This window comes from Lolium rigidum, chromosome 7 (genome assembly GCF_022539505.1).
Source record: "Lolium rigidum isolate FL_2022 chromosome 7, APGP_CSIRO_Lrig_0.1, whole genome shotgun sequence".
In the NCBI taxonomy this organism is placed as follows: domain Eukaryota; kingdom Viridiplantae; phylum Streptophyta; class Magnoliopsida; order Poales; family Poaceae; genus Lolium; species Lolium rigidum.
In genome coordinates, this window is record NC_061514.1 from 206,559,239 (window position 1) to 206,568,141 (window position 8,903).

Here is an 8,903-nt window from a genome sequence, read left to right on the forward strand (position 1 = left end):
GGCTTCTTTTGTTAGTTATTTGTCCAAAATAGTGCTATGTACAAATTTGCCCAAAATAGGGCATATGCTTAATCAAAATATCGTTTAAATTTACATTTTAAATATCTTTTTTGTTTTTCTTCGAATATGCGATGCGTCCGCGCGTTGGACGCAACGTGTGACCCAAACGGACACGCGGACGCGGGCCGCTGTCCGGGTGTCCGGTCGGCCACCCAAACGGCCCAAAACGGACGGCCCAGCGCGTCCATTTAAGTCGCTCGGTTGGAGATGCCCTAAAAAAGGTTTTATAGAGTTTCTCCAAAGTTTTGTGGGAAGTAAAATCTATCTCAAGGTCACCGATGATTTCCCACCTCCGATCGACAAGGACTCAAAGAAAAGCTCCTGGACAAGCGGTATTTTTTGTGCATTAAAGTGAAGAAAAGGAAAAGGAACAATAATATGTTTGATGAATTTTGCCGAACGGCTACCAAATACGAGAGGTGGTGCCAGACCTTGTCGGAATTCGTAGCGGTTGAACTCTAGACAAGATCGTAGCTGGAGGTACCTGGAGGTGAGGTGGAACCTGTTGAAATATTGGGCCCACTTTTAGTGGCAAATTAGATTTCAGTTTTTTCTATAAATCTCAAAGCCCACGTAGTGGCAGCCTTGTGAGTTTGAGTCCAAGTTGGTGGCAGCTCACTAGGGAGTGGCAAGAAGTGGGAAGTTTAGTCCCACATGAAAAGTTGGGAGGAAGTTAGACCACCTTATAAGGTGGGTTGTTCCACCACTAGTAAGTGAGTGAGAATAGGAGTGCTACACGCGCGCTCCTCCTCCTCCTCCTCGCTAGTCTCGACACGTCACGTCACGTCACGTCACGACGCGCGCGCCGTGCTCGTGGTGAGTGGATTGAGCCTCGAGCCGAGATTTTCCTTACTTTTTGCAGCTCAGGAAAATGAACAGAGTCCTAGACGGACGCGTCGCAGTTAGTCGGTTCGGGTCGCTCCCGGATCGTGGGCTATCTGTATTGAAGTACATAGGAGAGAGATTAACCACATAGCTACCGGTACAGCCCCGAGCCTCGATGGAGAACTACTTCCTCCTCATGGGAGACAGCAGCGTTGATGAAGATGGCGGTGGTGTCGATGGAGGAGCCTTCCGGGGGCACTTCCCCGTCCCGGCGGCGTGCCGGAAATGAAGATGGCGGTGGTGTCGATGGAGGAGCCTTCCGGGGGCACTTCCCCGTCCCGGCGGCGTGCCGGAACAGAGACTCATGTCCCCCAGATCTTGGCTTCGCGATGGCGGCGGCTCTGGAAGGTTTCTCGTACCGTGGCTTTTTTCGTATCGTGTTTTAGGTTAGGGACCTTTATATAGGCGAAGAGGCGGCGTCAGAAGGTCAACGAGGCGACGACACAATAGGGGGGCGCGGGCCCCCCTTGGCCGCGCCAGGGTCATGTGTGGTGGGCCTGTGGCCCCGCTCTGGCGACTCTCGGGTGTTCTGGAAGCTTCGTGGAAAAATAGGATGCTGGGCCTTGATTTCGTCCGATTCCGAGAATATTTCCTTACTAGGATTTCGGAACCAAAAACAGCGAACAACAGAACCGGCCCTTCGGCATCTCGTCAATAGGTTAGTTCCGGAAAACGCATAATAATGACATATAATGTGCATAAAACATGTAGATATCATCAATAATGTGGCATGGAACATAAGAAATTATCGATACGTCGGAGACGTATCACACGTCAAGAGACGTTTGAAGTCTGTCAGGAAATTGCGAAACTCCGGAGTAATAACTATTACATATATTCAAACAGACAAAAACCTGGCAGATCCCTTTACAAAGGGACTATCACGTAATGTGATAGAAAGTGCATCGAGAGAGATGGGTTTGAGACCCGTTGATGTTACGCCATAGTGGTAACCCAACCTTTGTGATCGGAGATCCCATGAATTAGGACCTGAGAAGAACAAACTAGTGGTTTAATTGAGGAGAGTATTATGTAACCCTCTCTATGTGAAGATGCACAACTCTCAATTGCTGTAAGGCAGAGTTGGCAACAAGCCTTAATGTGTTTATGTTGGCTATTTTAGCAAAGGTGCTGTCCTACAGAGCATTCTTGAAATAACACACCTATATGAGTCCGATTGTTAAACGTCGCAATCTATGAGATTTGGGTGATCTCTAGTAAACGCATGAAGAGACCATGAAGTATGACGCATATGCTTCACCCGCGGGGTAGGCTACTGGCATCCATGTACTGGTCATGACTTTGAGTGAAACCTCGTTCACGCAAAACTTGCAATTCAAGGCTTAGTCCATTGTTCAAGTGTGAATGGATGTAGCTTAAGGTTCTAGGCGGAAGTTCAACTTAACGAGTCTCGTTGAAACACCGGTATATAAACAAGCAAGCGAGTATTGGTAAATCTCTAAATGGGGATTTGAGATCTGGTGGGGGATTGTTGAAATATTGGGCCCACTTTTAATGGCCCAAATTAGATTTCAGTTTTTCCTATAAATCTCAAAGCCCACATAGTGGCAGCCTTGTGAGTTTGAGCCCAAGTTGGTGGCAGCTCACTAGGAAGTGGCAAGAAGTGGGAAGTTTAGTCCCACATGGAAAGTTGGGAGGAAGTTAGACCACCTTATAAGGTGGGTTGTTCCACCACTAGTAAGTGAGTGAGAATAGGAGTGCTACACGCGCGCTCCTCCTCCTCCTCCTCGCTCGTCTCGACTCGACACGACACGACACGACGCGCGCGCCGCGCTCGTGGTGAGTGGATTGAGCCTCGAGCCGAGATTTTCCTTACTTTTTGCAGCTCAGGAAAATGAACAGAGTCCTAGACGGACGCGTCGCAGTTAGTCCGTTTGGGTCGCTCCCGGATCGTGGGCTATCTGTAACCGACTCGAAACGTTCGTGCGACGTGGGCGTGGCCCACGTTGCCTAGGGTTTCCCGAGCCTATATACGACTGCTCAAGCTCTTCATTACGGGTCGCCTTCCGTCCAAGTCGGGCGGTGCTGCCTACCGTCGTCTTCAACGCCGTCTACTTCGACCCGTCGTCCCCGTCGTCAACAACGTTGTCATCAACAACATTACTGCTGCGACATCATCTGCCACACCTCCACCAGATCGGTACGTGCGACATATCTCGATCTGTTTAGCGATGGATGCTTTATCGTTTGCGCTGCTACTACTCATGTTGATTAATGCATCTAGTATGTTTGAGTTTCACATGTTAGTAGTTGCTGCCATCATGTTTTATATTCTGGAATTAATCATGGAAATTGTGCCTAATTATCCAACAATCCAAAAACCTAATTGTAGGCAATTTCCTGAGTTAACAATGGCTGATTTTGCTGATGCACTGAGGCCGGATAAGTTTACCGGTGTGCACTTTAAGAGGTGGCAAGTTAAGGCCATGCTCTGGCTTACTCATCTGAAAGTGTTCGAAGTTAGTGATGGTTTACCTGAAGGAACTATATCTGACCAAGATCAGAACAAGTTCAAGGAAAACAATACTCTCTTCGTCGGATGCGTTACGAGTATTCTTGCTCGATCGTCCGTGTGATGTATACATGCACATAACGGATGGTAAAGAGCTGCGGGATGCATCGAATGCTAAATTCGGTGCAACCGATGCGAAGCGATGAATCGTACATCATGGAGAGCTTCCATGACATAAGGATGGTAAACAACCGTTACGTAGTCGAACAAGCTCATGAGATACGGTGCATTGCGAAAGAGCTTGAACTCCTTAAGTGTGCCTTACCGACAAGTTTGTGGCTGGATGCATGATCGCTAAGTTGCCCCCTTCATGGAGGAACTTTGCCACAACTCTCAAACACAAGAGACGAGGAGATATCGGTTGAAAGTCCGATAGCATCTCTTGATGTTGAGGAGAAAGCTCGGGCTAAGGATAATACTGAGAAAGGAGAGGGTCAGTCTAGCGCCAACATGGTGCGGAAGAAACCCTACAAGCAAGAACAAAGGGAATAACAAGCCCTCCTTCAATAAGCCTATGAAGACTACAACCTTCAAGAAGAAGAAGAAGATGATAAACAAAGCGGATCCGAGCTGCTTTACTCAGTGGAGAGGCTGGCCACTTTTCTAAGGACTGTCCAAAGAGGGCAGACCGCAAGAAAAAGGGGAGGCAAGTCAACACTGTGACCGCTAGCAATGCTGATGGGTACGGTAATCCCTTTACTGTTCTTTCGGTATTTCAATCTCCATGTTGGTGGATTGATACAGGTGCTAATGTTTATGTGTGTGCTGACATATCCATGTTCACTTCTTACTAGGTCGCCCGGGATTCTTCCGTCTTGATGGGGAATGGGTCACATGCTTCTGTTCGTGGTGTTGGCACGGTAGATCTGAAGTTCACTTCGGGGAAGATCGTGCAGCTGAGGAACGTGTAGCATGTCCCTACTATGAACAAGAATCTCGTTAGCGGCTCCCTTCTATGCAGAGATGGGTTTAAGGTTGTTTTAGAGTCGAATAAAGTAGTTGTTTCCAAGTTTGGACAATTTATTGGTAAAGGCTATGAGTGCGGAGGCTTGTTCCGCTTTTCGCTTTCTGATTTCAGTAATAAGTATGTGAACCATATTTGTGGCAATGTTAGTGATGATACCGAGTGTTTGGCATTCTCGTTTATGTCACATTAATTTTGGTTTAATGTCTCGGCTATCCGAGTTTAAGTTTAATTCCGAATTTCACCATTGCCAAAGGTTCTAAGTGCCATAGTTGTGTGCAATCAAAGCAACCTCGGAAGCCTCACAAGGCGGCCGAGGAGAGAATCTCGGCACCTCTAGAACTCATACATTCCGATCTATGTGAGATGAATGGTGTGTTGACAAAAGGTGGAAAGAGATATTTCATGACATTGATTGATGATGCGACTAGATTTTGCTATGTTTATTTGTTGCGAACTAAAGATGAAGCTTTAGACTACTTTAAAATTTATAAGGCCGAAGTTGAAAATCAACTAGAGAGAAAGATCAAGCGTCTTAGGTCGGATCGTGGTGGTGAATATTTTTCTAAAATATTTGATGAATTCTGTGAGGAACATGGCATTATTCATGAGAGGACGCCTCCCTATTCACCCCAATCAAACGGGGTTGCCGAGAGGAAAAACCGCACGCTGACTGACTTGGTGAATTCCATGTTAGCCACTGCTGGTTTATCAAAGGCATGGTGGGGGGAGGCTTTGTTGACTTCATGTCATGTCCTGAATAGAGTTCCTAACAAGAATAAAGATAAAACCCCTTGCGAGGAGTGGGTCGGGAGAAAACCATCACTTTCGTATTTGCGCACATGGGGATGTTTGGCGAAAGTCAATATTCCAATTACTAAGAAGCGCAAACTTGGACCAAATACAGTGGATTGTATCTTTCTAGGTTATGCTCCGCGGAGTGTAGGATATAGATTTTTAGTAGTTCAATCTGAGGTACCTGATATGCATGTTGATACTATTATGGAATCTCGTGATGCAACATTTTTTGAGAATATGTTTCCTATGAAAGATATGCATAGCATTGCTAGAATTTCTACTGAGATAATTCCTGAGTCTAGTATATCTAATGAGTATTTTGAACAATCACATGAGAATGTTACTGAGAAGGATGACAATGAAGCTCCTAAACGGAGCAAGAGACGAAGGATTGAAAAATCCTTTGGTGATGATTTCATTGTGTACCTTGTGGATGATACTCCCACGTCCATTGTAGAGGCATACTGATACGCGTACAGCACACGTCCGTTGGGAACCCCAAGAGGAAGGTGTGATGCGTACAACGGCAAGTTTTCCCTCAGTAAGAAACCAAGGTTTATCGAACCAGTAGGAGCCAAGAAGCACGTTGAAGGTTGATGGCGGCGAGATATAGTGCGGCGCAACACCAGGGATTCCGGCGCCAACGTGGAACCTGCACAACACAACCAAAGTACTTTGCCCCAACGAAACAGTGAGGTTGTCAATCTCACCGGCTTGCTGTAACAAAGGATTAGATGTATAGTGTGGATGATGATTGTTTGCGAGAAAACAGTAGAACAAGTATTGCGATGAGATTGTATTCAATGTAAAAGAATGGACCGGGGTCCACGAGTTCACTAGAGGTGTCTCTCCCATAAGATAAATAGCATGTTGGGTGAACAAATTACAGTCGGGCAATTGACAAATAGAGAGGGCATGACCATGCACATACATGATATAATGAGTATTGTGAGATTTAATTGGGCATTACGACAAAGTACATAGACCGCTATCCGGCATGCATCTATGCCTAAATAGTCCACCTTCGAGGTTATCATCCGAACCCCTTCCGGTATTAAGTTGCAAACAACGGACAATTGCATTAAGTATGGTGCGTAATGTAATCAATAACTACATCCTCGGACATAGCATCAATGTTTTATCCCTAGTGGCAACATCACATCCACAACCTTAGAACTTTCTGTCACTGTCCCAGATTTAATGGAGGCATGAACCCACTATCGAGCATAAATACTCCCTCTTGGAGTTAAGAGTAAAAAACTTGGCCAGAGCCTCTACTAATAACGGAGAGCATGCAAGATAATAAACAACACATAGGTAATATATTGATAATCAACATAACATAGTATTCTCTATCCATTGGATCCCGACAAACACAACATATAGAATTACAGATAGATGATCTTGATCATGTTAGGCAGCTCACAAGATCCGACAATGAAGCACATGAGGAGAAGACGGCCATCTAGCTACTGCTATGGACCCACAGTCCAGGGGTGAACTACTCACTCATCACTCCGGAGGCGACCATGGCGGTGAACAGTCCTCCGGGAGATGATTCCCCTCTCCGGCAGGGTGCCGGAGGCGATCTCCCGAATCCCCCGAGATGGGATTGGCGGCGGCGTCTGCGGAAGGTTTTCCGTATCGTGGCTCTCGGTACTGGGGGTTTCGCGACGGAGGCTTTAAGTAGGCGGAAGGACAGGTCAAGGGGCGTCACGAGGGGCCCACACAACAGGCAGGCGCGGCCAGGGCTTGGGCCGCGCCGCCCTGGTGTGTCGCCACCTCGTGGCCCCACTTCGACTCTCCCTCGGACTTCTGGAAGCTTCGTGGCAAAATAGGACCTTGGGCGTTGATTTCGTCCAATTCCGAGAATATTTCCTTACTAGGATTTACGAAACCAAAAACGAGCAAAACGACAGCGGCTCTTCGGCATCTCGTTAATAGGTTAGTGCCGGAAAATGCATAAATACGACATATAATGTGTATAAAACATGTAGATATCATCAATAATGTGGCATGGAACATAAGAAATTATCGATACGTCGGAGACGTATCAGCATCCCCAAGCTTAGTTCCTGCTCGTCCCGAGCGAGTAAACGATAACAAAGATAATTTCGGAGTGACATGCCATCATAACCTTGATCATACTATTGTAAGCATATGTAATGAATGCAGCGATCAAAACAATGGTAATGACATGAGTAAACAGCTGAATCATAAAGCAATGACTTTTCATGAATAGCACTTTCAAGACAAGCATCAATAAGTCTTGCATAAGAGTTAACTCATAAAGCAATAAATCAAAGTAAAGGTATTGAAGCAACATAAAGGAAGATTAAGTTTCAGCGGTTGCTTTCAACTTATAACATGTATATCTCATGGATATTGTCAATGTAAAGTAATATAACAAGTGCAATATGCAAGTATGTAGGAATGAATGCACAGTTCACACAAGTGTTTGCTTCTTGAGGTGGAGAGAGATAGGTGAACTGACTCAACATAAAAGTAAAAGAAAGGCCCTTCGCGAGAGGAAGCATTGATTGCTATATTTGTGCTAGAGCTTTGGTTTTGAAAACAAGAAACAATTTTGTCAACGGTAGTAATAAAGCATATGTATCATGTAAATTATATCTTACAAGTTGCAAGCCTCATGCATAGTATACTAATAGTGCCCGCACCTTGTCCTAATTAGCTTGGATTACCGGGATTATCACAATACACATGTTTTAACCAAGTGTCACAAAGGATTACTGATGCGTGTAGTTGACACGTCCGTTGGGAACCCCAAGAGGAAGGTGTGATGCGCACAGCAGCAAGTTTCCCTCAGTAAGAAACCAAGGTTTAATCGAACCAGTAGGAGTCAAGAAGCACGTTGAAGGTTGATGGCGGCGGGATGTAGTGCGGCGCAACACTAGGGATTCCGGCGCCAACGTGGAACCTGCACAACACAACCAAAGTACCTTGCCCCAACGAAACGAGTGAGGTTGTCAATCTCACCGGCTTGCTGTAACAAAGGATTAGATGTATAGTGTGGATGATGATTGTTTGCAGAAAACAATAGAACAAGTATTGCAGTAAATTGTATTCGATGTAAAAGAATGGACCGGGGTCCACAGTTCACTAGAGGTGTCTCTCCCATAAGATAAATAGCATGTTGGGTGAACAAATTACAGTCGGGCAATTGACAAATAGAGAGGGCATGACAATGCACATACATGATATGATGAATATTGTGAGATTTAATTGGGCATTACGACAAAGTACATAGACCGCTATCCAAGCATGCATCTATGCCTAAAAAGTCCACCTTCGGAGTTATCATCCGAACCCCTTCCGGTATTAAGTTGCAAAACAACGAGACAATTGCATTAAGTATGGTGCGTAATGTAATCAATAACTACATCCTCGGACATAGCATCAATGTTTTATCCCTAGTGGCAACAGCACATCCACAACCTTAGAACTTTCTGTCACTGTCCCAGATTTAATGGAGGCATGAACCCATTATCGAGCATAAATACTCCCTCTTGGAGTTTAGAGTAAAAACTTGGCCAGAGCCTCTACTAATAACGGAGAGCATGCAAGATCATAAACAACACATAGGTAATAGATTGATAATCAAAATAACATAGTATTCTCTATCCATCGGATCCCGACAAACAC